Source organism: Cyclospora cayetanensis, unplaced genomic scaffold (assembly GCF_002999335.1).
Source record: "Cyclospora cayetanensis isolate NF1_C8 unplaced genomic scaffold, CcayRef3 CcayRef3_contig_64, whole genome shotgun sequence".
NCBI lineage: Eukaryota > Apicomplexa > Conoidasida > Eucoccidiorida > Eimeriidae > Cyclospora > Cyclospora cayetanensis.
The window spans coordinates 202,780-215,153 of record NW_020312635.1 but is presented as its reverse complement, the minus strand read 5'-3'; the positions used below and the strand labels follow the sequence as shown (position 1 = coordinate 215,153).

The following is a 12,374-nucleotide window of genomic DNA, read 5'->3' as shown; positions in this document are numbered from 1 at the left end:
CGACGTGCGCAGCATTCTCGATCTAGGAGCGTGCTGATGGCGGTTTACGATGTAGCGCTGTGTTGCGGAATTTGTGTGCTTGCCTCTTGTAGGGTGTGCAGCAGCTGGCGCGCGAGAGCGAGGCTCTGGGGACGTCCTGCTGCATGCTGGGTGCCCTCGAGGCGAAGATTTCTCCCCGTGCTGCTATGCTGCAGCCCCTTAGATCGATCACACAACACGGCCCTCAGCCGCCGCAGGGTGCGACGGAATGGACCCCGCTTTCCTCAAGGGTGTCGACTGCGGATAGCTTCACCCTGCCCTCTCCAAACGACAGAAACTGACGGGCCCCCGCATTTCTGTCTGGAAAATAGTACATCGAGAGACACCTACAAATCTCCGTGCGGCTGGGCTGCTGCTGGCGGCGCCTTCTCTGCTGCCACTAGTGCTGCCGCTGCTAGCGGAGGTGTCTCTGCAACAGCTGTCTGGAAAATAGTACATCGAGGGACACCTACAAATCTCCGTGCGGCTGGGCTGCTGCTGGCGGCGCCTTCTCTGCTGCCACTAGTGCTGCTGCTGCTAGCGGAGGTGTCTCTGCAACAGCAGCAAGGCGAGCCCTCCGCCGCAGGGGCAAGCAAGCACGGCTTCTTCGCACCAATCACAAACACGGGAAGGAGGCTCTCGTGGAGACAGGCACAGAAACGCCCTCACAGTAGGCCCGCATGCTTGAGCAGGCCGGCCAGCTAGCGGGAAGTCACACGATGGGCTGGCCCCCGCCGAATTAGCAAAGATCTTCTCTAATGAACTCCTTACCTGGCTTGCCTTAGCTGGCAAGACGCATAGTACCTATAGCTAGCTTTTTGTCACATTGTAGCTTTTCACCCCTAGGAAGCAGCCAGCCGAATGTTTGGCCAATTTGGGCAACCCAAATCTTTGGGGTCGGCGACGGTTTAGTAGCTACCCGCCACAGCCTTACTGATTTCAGAATGCGAAAACATTTTAAGGTGGTTGGGGTGGCGTCAACCTGGATGGAACTGCTTTTGCGCAGTGCTAAAGGAAGAACAGGCCCCCCCTCATCACCCGCTAGAGCGGCATGAAGGGGGAGCGAGGGGCCCTTCGATGCGTCTCCTTGGCAGAAGCAGCCGCAGGGAAAAGACTCAGGCCCCTGTGTCTTTCGGTTGCAGCCTCTTAAGAAACAACCTACACATATGAGGGCCGACTCAGTTGCCAGCGTCCTCAATCCTTCCCCAAGAGGTACTTAGCTACACTTAGCTGATGCCCCCTCAGCCTCTCCTCCGTGGCTAGCTGCACGCGGCCAGCCAATAGTTCTCCCCTCTGGTACACACTAGTGCGCCCAGACCTACAGCAACGTCTTAAGTAACACGCGGTTTTTTACCGGAGACCTTGCCTTGCGAAGGCACCTGGCTCGGCAATCGGCTCTGCTGCTGAACACTCTGCACAGTAGGAGTTGTTTGCACTGGCAAAGCCGCTTTGTTCCCTGGTGATTTCTGTTTGGGCGCCTCGCATTCGGTCTTGCGCCGAGGGTCGTTGTGTCGCGCTCTGGATCGCTCATTCGCTAGGACTTAAGGATCTCTAGGCACTGCGCGGCGGGAGCGGCGATCCGAGAGGGGAGTCTTCACCACTATCGGGTGGCATTATATTCGTGAAACCTGAGAAAACAGCTTCTGCAGGAAGTACATCTGTTCCCTGCTCGTCAAGCAGCTGCTACTCTCTCTCTGAGTCTTCACTCTCGCGGTCATAGTCCTGCTCCTCGGGGTGGTACTCTTTGGCCACCATAGCATTCATTGCCACTTGATCGCAGCCTAATAGCAGAAGCATGCACAGATAGGTATACATATATATATATATATGCATATACATAACATATGTATACGTACACACGTATATATATATATACATATACACATGTGTCCATCTATTTACGTACGTGAATATACACATACCCATCATAGAAGGTGAACACAAGCACAGTGTCAGCGAAGCCCACAAGGAACAATACGAAAAAACACATAAAAGTACACATATCGTAGGGTCTTATGGCGTTTATGTGTAAATGTGTCTGCGTGCATAGAAGTGTGTGTCTGGGAAATCTGTGTTTGTATATCTGTGTGTATGATGCACTGACCGTAAACGAGGTGCAACAAGCCGTAAAGCAGGAACGAGATAGACCAGGGGATAACGGTGAGGAAGACAAGGGCGTTGGCAAGGGCGTCGGCGTCTCCCATGCGAAGCTGCTCTAGCATTTCCGCAACTAATCGGGTCGTCCGCACATACCCGAACGAATGCTCTGCCAAATAGCCCACGAGAGGCGCACCCAAGATCGCTGCCCCACTGCCCTCAACTGCGACAGTCTGCATCCAGGGCGGAAGCAGGCAACAGAACAATGAGCAAATGCGCGATGACAGCTTTATGTGGCATTCCTAGTAAAGGAAGCTACTTTTACATGCGGGGCGCAGAGCCGCAAACCGCGAGTTTAGCTTGTGCGAGATACCTTCGTCACTCAGGGAGTCACTCTTGTTTGCCTGCAACTCCTTGAGAGCCTCGGTAAGGCGCTCTTCACGAGATTCGAAAGGAGGATCTACCAGTGCGAAGACGGTTGCCTTGTGGTTGGGCCTGACAACATCTGCAAGAATCGGTCGGTTAACGGCAACGCCCGCCATCGAGGATAGGCCAATAATGAGCGCCAAGATCATGCAAATCGCAAAGGCGGTTTCTTCCTTGGGAATTACCAAGTACGCAACCACCAACACGGGAACCCGAATCGCCATCGCGAACTGACCTGCAAAGGGTGAGTGAGGGGAAGAAAGATGTGCACATGCCACAGGGGAAAGGGGGAGGGGCGGCAGGAAAACGCGGAAACTAAGCACAACGAGAGAAAGAAAGGAGCCCCGCATCAAGGAAGCCTTTTAAAGCTTTGAAATTGCACATGGCCATAATCTGGAAGGAGGCTGGCTTACGTCAGCAAGGCAGTATTATCAAAGGCAAAGCAAGAGAGGGACATTTGAGAGATCGTACATACTACACCTGCCGGCAGTTTGGCAAGTATGCAAGTATGCATGCATGCAGCCTTCAAAGACGCTTAGAGACAGCACGCATAGTGGCATCCTAGAGAATCGGCGTGGCCTCGAAAAAGCGTATTTTGCGATTCCTGCTTCCCAGAACTCACCAACAAGAGGCCGTCTGTGTCCAGGGGACCAATGGAAGAGCCGATCGCCAAGAAAGCCTCCGAAAACCCCCGAGACAGCGGAGCCGATGAGAAGCGCCCCCCATGATGTACGCTGCCTTGAGGTCAGACACGCTGCAGTATTGGAAAGACATACTGTTAAAGCTAAACGCTGACCAGGGAATCGTACCCACAAGACCCTGCGCATGGCATTCCACACGCACAGTAGCAGCAAGGGCCGCCATCAACACACAAAAACGCTTTCACGCGCGTATGCAAGTTGCCTGGGCTCGCGCCGCAGCTATTTCCCTTATCCATCATCCACGCAGCAGCACTTGCGCAAAACGAGGCGCTGCTTCCATCTGGATCCCAGCACACACAGCGTTTGCCCCCTCGAAATCAAGCTTAGGAAGCACTTGTGGCCCCCTGCGCCATAGAAGGCCCCTACAGGAAGCCTACACTAATCCCTCTCCCCTGGTGTTAGGCTCTCAAAAAAGGTGCTCTACATAAGACCCTGCCGAAGACGTCGTGTGTGTGTGTGTTTATGTCTGTGGTTCTTTTGTGTTTGCGTTTATGCATGCGTGTATTTGTGTTTTGTGTTTGGCTTTCATGGTTATTTATGTATGTGTTTAGGTCTGCATGTTTATGTATGTGTATTTTGGATATGTGTGTTTACTTAGGTGTAAGTGTGTGTGTATGGGGTTTGGGGTCTGTATGCGTGCATGCGGATCCTACAGGTAGATACCTCTACAAGAGGGATTAGAACACTGAGCGTGGCGAGCGACTTCGTGAGAACGTCCTTGAGGAATGTTGACCAGTTGTCTGAGATGTGGGAGTCAGAGCCGGTGCCACTAGATTCGTCTCCTTTGGGCCGCAGATCCGCCTCCGGGGAATCTCCTCCAGAAAAAGGCGATGACGACACCCCCAAACGCGCTCAGAGCTCCCATGCAAATGAAGCAGGCTCGATAGTCTGCAGTCAAATGAAAGAAAGCAGCTGGAATGACGGCATAATGATGATGATGCGGCAACACCACTGCCCAAAGAGCCCCTCAGAAGGCGCGAAGGGAGTTGCAAAGCCCCCCAATTTGGCCCTACCCCACCCCCCACACGAAGCTACAACACATTAGCCCCGCACACAACAGCACAGCCTCTGCCGAGCAAAAGGTGCATATGCATGACACACGTGAACCTTCAGCTTTCCCAGAAAAAAAGCTTTTGGCATCGTCGCACACGCCCTCCACAGCATAGAAGTACGCCCTCCTCGCTCCCTTTAATGCATATTCCGCTCCCAGAATGTGTATGTGCGTTTGTATGCGTGTTTGTAAGTGTGTATATGTGTATGTGTGTGTGTCCGTGTAAGGGCGTCTCTCAGCGCCTCCGACCATGTGCCTGGATGAAAGGCATCGCAGGACGTTTAGTTTGCTGACGCCGAAAAAAAGCGAGCGAGGCCTTGCCAGCCCAGCTCACCTTGAGCGCTTTAATTCCAATATGGGCGAAGGTAGTGGTAACAACGCCACCCACAAGTCGGCCCATGCTGGTACAGAGTTGCACCAAAACAAAGGAGAATCCGAGACTACGACGCCGAGAGGTTTCTGCCAAAATACTCTAGAAGACAGGACCGGTGCTCTCTAGGCAGACCCCGTTCAACGCGCGTAGCAAGGCGACCTACGCACACACACACGGCCCGTACCACAAGCTCTATCGGTGATGGAGAGTCTCCACTACCCCCGATGCCCCCTATCCCCTACCCCCTCAAAATAGAGTGCAAACATCTGCAGCCGCACTACCCCCGCGCTGTGTTTTCACCCTCGCTTGCAACAATTTCCACTGCCACACGCCGCCCCAAAGCATTCGAATCTGCCCAAGTAGGGCCACAATTCCGCGTTGCAGCTAAGAGGCCACCCATGCAGTAAGTGCCTGAGGACCTTCAGCATGCAAAATCGCGTGAGGGTGTGATCTGTCCGTTTGGCTGACTTGCCAGAATTCTGACACCAATCCAAGGTCGGTGGTGATGAGGCCCCAGGGCATTGTCGCAAGGGCAAGCAGCCACTTCCTGGAGTGTCTGTCCGCCAAGCAGTCCCAAAGTGGGCGAAAGAGAGAGAGGTATAAAGTTTGGGAGAGCGTAATATAGCCCAGCAAGGAGGGGTGGAAGCCTAAGTCACTCTCTAAGGCTCTGAACGTGGCAGGCAGCAGCTGATCATCACAGCCGTCTAAAGCAGATGATATATTCACCACCACAACTGAGCGTACTTGTAACGAACTGCCACTCTGCTGTCTCTGTTTCTGCAACTCGCTGTGCTTGCTCGCCTTCTCGTCACGCCCTCTCTCTCCCCTCTGCTTTACAGCCACCCCCTCAGGAACAGTGTCCGAGGGAGACTCACTGCACAGCTCGTCACTGCCAACCACCTCCCATGTGGGTTTATAGTCAATGAATGGCTCGGACGCCATTGCAAAGCCGCTTCGCCAAAACAACCCGAGTGCAAGTTGTGCTGCCGCCCCTCTCCCCTCTTGCTGGTCGTTGAACCCTAGAGCTGAGCAAAGCTCTTGAGGGCTGCGGCACTTCTGGTCCTGATGCTTCTCCGGCTGATTGCTGAGGGTGCACTCCCCGCCGCTGCAGCGTCACTTTAGACTGCTGCTCTGGGCACTGTTGTTACACCAATTGGCGTTGAGGCGGGGATTTTAGTATGGCGAGGCGCGCCTACACTCCGCTTCCTCCTGGCGTGACGCCCCTTACTGTCTCCTTTCTTAGCTTCCTTGTCTAGGGAACAAAGAAATAGGAAGTTTAACCGGCGCCTTCAATGGAATCAAGAGGGGCTAATTCAACTGGGAGGCTCGGAAATCGAGGGCCCTACAAGCCGTGGAGAAACGGCCTCCTCTATGCAGTTCTAGGGCATGCATTCATTTAGGATGTGCAAAAAGCAGATGAAGCATGAGAGAAAACAGAGGAAACGACATGGAAGTTTAGGAGGTAGACCGGAACCTACCCCAGAGTAACCACCGCCGACGGTAGCATGGCAGCAGCAGCAGCCAAAGCAACGGGTAGGTTTGCTGTTGATATGAAAGGAGCACTCAGCACAGCAAAAGTAGCTCAAAAGTAGGGAATTTTGATAAATGTGGCCTAACAATAGGCGGCGTGGCCCCTATGCTCAGCGTCACTCTGCGGCTGCACTGAGTCCAGCCCGTCGATGCTGTGAAACATGAAACACTTCCTAGGCTTCCAGCGAGCCCCCAAAACCTGTTACTGCCAATAGCACAAAAAGCTATGCCAGAATCCATGCTTACTAGGCGTACTTTAGCCGAATATTATCTCTCTGATGCCTACAGCTGCCCTAAAGCGGAACGGCTGTTCGGACTCAAGTTGCAGCAGCGCTCAAGTCTGTTTTCGTGCCATGCAGTTACCTCAATAAGAGCTAATTGCCTCACAGATACCCCGAGAAAGCAGCCAGAAACACCCGACGCTTGCTCCTAGGGAAGCCTGTATAACCTGCTCTTCTCCCGCGCCAGATTGTTCGAGCCATTATCAATCCTAGGGCTGCGCCTTTGTTGTACTCCTGCCATCCGCAACTAGCCAAGATAGGAATGACACTCGAACTCAACACAGACTGCTACTCTTATTGCGGATGTCAGGGCATCTCAACTCTCCTGCGCTGTGGTCCTACAGAGTCCCAGCCTCTTAGGCAGTGCACCTACGGGCTAGAGAGGCTAGAGAGAAAAAGCCCTTGAGAGATCCAAAAAATGAAATATAACCTCCCAAATCTCGCGAAGGCAAGAACATCGAATCGATGTGTTGCTAGGTTACCGCCACTGCGGTAACCTAGCAACACATCGATTCGTTGAAGAAAGCAGTCTGGTAGGTGGGGTTTCAGCTGTCTCAGCGTGACACGTGTCGTGTCTCACATCGCTCATTATTGTTGTCTTCTAAGCTTGCGAGCTTTTCCTCCGCACATTTTTAGGCATGCCCAGCTAAATACTAAACGCCTTTTCAGGAGCCCGCAAGACGGCAGCTGTTGGAGGAGCCTGCCACACAGAATTATGTCCGCTGCGAAGCGCACTCCAGAGAAAATATTCAGACACAAACTGAGAGGGGCTTTTTCTACCGAACGGAAGAGCTTTCTGATTTCTGTGGACTTGGGTGCCCTTGTGCTTGGCAGCAGGAGCGCTGTAGGGCCTGTGTTGAACTTTCCTCTCGCCTGTGTTTCGCGATAGGAACAAAGTTTCACCAGTGTGTAGCGAGCGTAGTCTGCAATGGCACTCGTCCAGGTTTTTCACAAATGTAAGAGCACGACGGGGTATCTGGACTGCTTTTCCCTTCCATCAGGCGACACTTGCAAAGTCGCCTGCTCGGATTCCAGTCTCGGCCACTGCAGAATGCAGTAGCACACGAATATGTGAGCGCAGGTAAGTGGTCCTCATTTGCTGGCTTGACACACTGGATAGAGCTGCATTCTGGGCCCAAGCACCGCACACTAAAGTGGAATCGATGGACTTGCCAGCACCTGGCCTTTCATCCGTATTTGTGAGCTTGACAGAGCTGATAGAGCCGCTTGCGGCTCAACAAGGATACTCACAGAATAGAACTATTGGCAGCTTTCGTTTTGACACAAAACTTGACAAATCAAAAATGTATAGTCGCAGCACGTTTCCTAGGCTAGTGCACGGCTTGTGCCAATTGAGTTGCCCCAAGCTATGCAGCCACGTAGCTGCGACTGAAGACAGAGTGCCGATCTGGTTACCATGCTCACAGGTGGAAACAGGATTGAGAGTGTAGTTTCGCCACACGCTGGTCGAGCGCTGTACTTGGAGTGCTGCGTAGAGCATAATGGGGGCACCCTGTGTCTCCCGTTCCGCTAAGAAGAGGGCATGCGTTTGACCTGTTGCTCAAAATTGCAGCTGCCCCTCGTACTTTCCTGTAAGCTGTAATGGCTAAGGCGGGCAAACAGCTGCGGCACACGCACACAGTAAAGATTATTTCTGACTTCCAAATGCGTGCGGCGTGCACAAGGGGAAGATGCAGATGCAACTGTTCGATCACAAAAATGACGCTCGAGAGGAGAGTATCTCGGATATATAGCTGTGCATTATGACCATTTTACATGATTTGACGGAAGATGGCCACGTGACACACGCGACTGCTGATACCTACGTGTTACCCGCCTCTGCATGTTGCATCAGGCCACAATGGTATGTGGAGGATGATGTTTTCCTCGTGCGCGCTTGTTGCATAGCTCGTAAGAATCCGGAACAGACTTCAGAGTCTTAAAAGAGTGCCCAGCAAATGCGAAATGGGTTGCTTTTGTGGGCCATCTGCTTGCAGCAATTGACTTGAGCTCACCATAAGCACCATGCCCCTCGAATGCATTTTCATCAAGCTACATTTTTGCAAGCCAAACCACCCATTAGGTATCTTCAGGAGCTCCAGGACGATGTTTGAATGCATCAGAAATTGATTGAAGCCTAGTCATGGCAGTCCTCGCCTTATGCTTTTCTGGGTCAACGTGCGCAGTAGACGCTATTAGTTGTACTACGGTCCACATTTCGCTCACCTTACACACCTCATATACAAACTTTATTTGTCATGGGCCCCCTGATAGGCTACTTGCTGCTAAAGCCTCTATCGTGCACCATGTACACGCTAACGTGTATACAAAGCGAAAATGAAAAATTGCCAACCTTTTTAGTAATGCTACGTTGATTATCTGAGCAAAGAGCTTTCTGGTTTTCTGAGATTCGCGCGACGTTCACTCCTTTGCAAATACGGATAACTTGTTAGCTAGCACCTCTATAACCTCGATTCTCGTGTTAAACGTAAGCACTCCTTTGAGAGTAGCTCAAATATTCGTGTGGGTGATACGCCTTATGCAATAGCCGTAAGCCCAGACAATGAGTTGCCACTGAGCCCAATGAGTCTGCCGAAATGGGAGGCAGTAGATTCGGTTGCGCGTAGAAAGAAACTGGTAGGCTACTTGTGTTGGGAAACTTGTTTAATGGTGTTCAGAGGACGCGTTTTCAGTACGATCATGTAGGGCTGTGGGGAGGCATGGGGCATCCCAACCGAGCTAGGTTCTAAGTTGAATCCCTGAACGGTTGTAAATGACAATTGAGAGCCTTGACTCTTGCATGCAGAGGCTGTGGCTTTTACGCAAGGCGGAAGCGTGCTCCATACTTTACCGTGTATAATCTTTAGCATTAGCTGTTGTAGACTCTGTACACGCCAGACACGCAGCGAGGTACCTGATAAAGTTCGATCCACGTGTGATCACGGCAGTACTGTATGCTTCGGAACATCTGAAGAGGACAACATCAGCTGCGAGACATGGATAGCTTGGTCGTGAGACTTCTTTTTGTGTTCTGAGAATTTTCCCACCCTGAAGGAGACAGTATTTTATCCTTGATGCATGCACCAAGTGCTGGTAGACGCATTGTGACACCTCCTGCCATTTCTGAGGTGTGCTCACTGTAAATTATACAGCAAGCTGTGCCAAGATACGCCACAGTATCACAGTAGCTCAGTGCCGGCGGCCCTCGCTGCTCAAGTGGAGCAGTCATAAAAACTGTCGGAGAGAACAACACACGGCAAAGATGTGTGGGTGTACTGGGAAGTTTGGCAGAAAGTGTCATTCATGTTGTAGTGTTGCCAAGCATCCGAAGGCCTCATCGACAGGGCCTAGCAGCTTATGATTCAAGAGTCTGTATCCAAGGCCGCAAAGCTAATTTTGAATCCAGGCCAGGCTGACTGAAGCATATGGAGGGAGAGATCGTTGATTGATGACGTCCCTTGACAAACCATGAGGTCGCATAGCCCCTCCCAATTTCTCGAGCAGGGACTGTCCTGCACTGCTACAGTAGAAGGTGACCTTTGACCAGGTGGAGCCTAGACTGCCTTATCAAGTGAGCGAAGCCTCCAATGTCGCCCAGCCCGTCCATGGTAGAGGATTCTAAAGAAGGCTATGCAACCTAAGGAGATGCATGCTCTGAACGCGAATGCGGTGGTCGGCTTTGGTAGCAAGTGTCGTTTGTTCACGAAGACAGTGTTGTCAGCTTTGAGCGCAGAGCGAAGTGGCTTGCCAGCTGGGTGTACACCGTTTTCCAGAAAGTAAGCGGGTATGGTAGCAACACAGGAGGATTTTGCACATACACACATGGATATCAAAGGCAATTACCTGCAAGTAGCTCACCCATCGTGCATGATGGTTGATGTAGAGTTGAAAATTAGCTCAAGAGAAACGCGATATCCTAGGGTTTGGGTGGAACCCGCTGCCGCTAACATTAGTTGAGCTATCGGCCGGTTTGTGTGACCTTCGGAGAGATACGCATACGATCGAATCAGATAATCCATCCTATGAAAGCATTCTTCTACACTGCATACAGGCAGAACAAAGAAACGCATTCACTCTGCCTACAGCAAAATTGAAATGCAAGAGCGCGCACTGTACGCTGTGGTGGAAGTGTGGATTTCTTACTCAAAGTTATGAGCGTACGCTGACTCACAGTAACTTATGCTCTTCAGCATTCCAAATAGAATACTTCTGTACAAGACCGCATCGACCTTGCTGCTTTGAGCCTTTTCCACTTGTTCGTGAGTGAAGGGATGCTCCTATAGGATGGATAGTCTCTCCAGGAAAAGTCTTTCGCTTCGGGAAGGTAACTCATGTAGACAGCTGGAATTTAGCTCCAGTTTCATAACTGCACGCAGTTCAGCACCCCTCCATGAGCGTTTCTGGGTCCTGACGTGCTGGAAAAAGCCTTTTTCTGCAGCCCAGGCGAATCGTGATAAAGTGATTCGAACACTTACGTGTATGACTTGCACTACACAGGAGAGGTGCAGAAGAGCCAACGAACCGCCCACCTTGTCTTCAAGGAAGGTTCACAAACTTTGGGACCGCAATGCATGAGTCTAGAAAACACCATAATTTGGATCGCATAATCCTATGTAGCGGACCCTGCTCCGTGCACTACGCAGATACAAACTTGTGCTACGGGGGAGCACCTGCTAAATCTGTACGAAATTTTCCATCAATACTCGTAAAACGCACCGTCCCGTGACGCAGCCAGTTTTGCGCCCAATGTTCTTGAGCAACCCCTTGGAACACGTGTTGTGTAAAGCCGCAATAGATCCAGCAAAGTCTAGGACGGTACTAGGGCAGCCGTGATTGGTACAGCTGAGACTTATGGCCTCTACTACAAGGTCCTAAAAACCATAGCTCTTTTCCATGCTAGCCTTAGGTAAATCCAGTACTTGAGCACCCTTCTAGAGAGAATAGCTGATTATAAGAACCGCCCGAGTTCGTCTTATCACAGCCGTTCGTGGCACCTGCCCCGTAATACAAATCTGAAACAGTTTCCTTCCCAATTTTAACTAGAGAGAAGTAACACTGCTGTCTTTCCCAATGAAGCACGTTTGATTTAATCTGCTTGAGAGTAGAAATGTTCTTGAACTCATGCAGTAGGAATGCCATCCGCTGTTTCTACTTGCCTAACTACAGGTTTATAATGGAAACGGCATTGCTCGTCTCTGCAGCTATCACTATTTCCAGGGTGACTTAGCGCCTACCGAGATTCTTTGTGGATGAGAACAGTGCAGCTATATTGTAGAATGCATGCGACCTCGCATTTCGCCTCTGCAAGAACGCAGGTGATCATCCTAAGCGGCCAACCTTTACAGGTAATTCCTTCATGCAAGCACCTGGGGTAGGCGAGAGGAAACATAATTACAGTGACATAGATGGCTTTTTCTGTATTGGCAAACCCCGAAATTATCTTTATCCAGCAAGCTCTTCCAGTGTTGTGCAACATTGGCAGGCGTCACTGAGGCTTTCTTTAGACATATACCTATCACTCTTTAGGTTCCTAAATGTGATAAAAACTGTTCCCAAGGTGTAGTCCATTCCCTTTCGGTACGAATTCTTGGACGGGGACTGTCCTCACCTCCTATTCCTTGAAATCCACTTAGTGAAGGTCTTAACTCAAGTTGAATGTCTCATGAATATTGGTCTCGAGAATACACTAGGTCGCCCATAATGCACGAAACTTGCACCGGACGCCTTTTGCACGCCCCTCGTGGCACAGTTCTGCAGGTTCACGTATTGCCAATCCATTGTTGTCGCCAATCTCGAACATCGCGTTCCTATGGGAGCACGAAGCGTCAGCACTGCATTGTAAAGGGCCAGATACCCGCCTCTCCCCTTGCACATCCCCTCCTTAGCCGGACAGCACT

The 12,374-nt window shown here is 51.3% G+C and overlaps 1 pseudogene; it reads right to left on the bottom strand.

Moving 5' to 3' along the window:
* Positions 1 to 1,372: 1,372 nt before the first annotated feature.
* LOC34621642 lies at positions 1,373 to 5,608 on the bottom strand (annotated as a pseudogene).
* Positions 5,609 to 12,374: the final 6,766 nt, after the last annotated feature.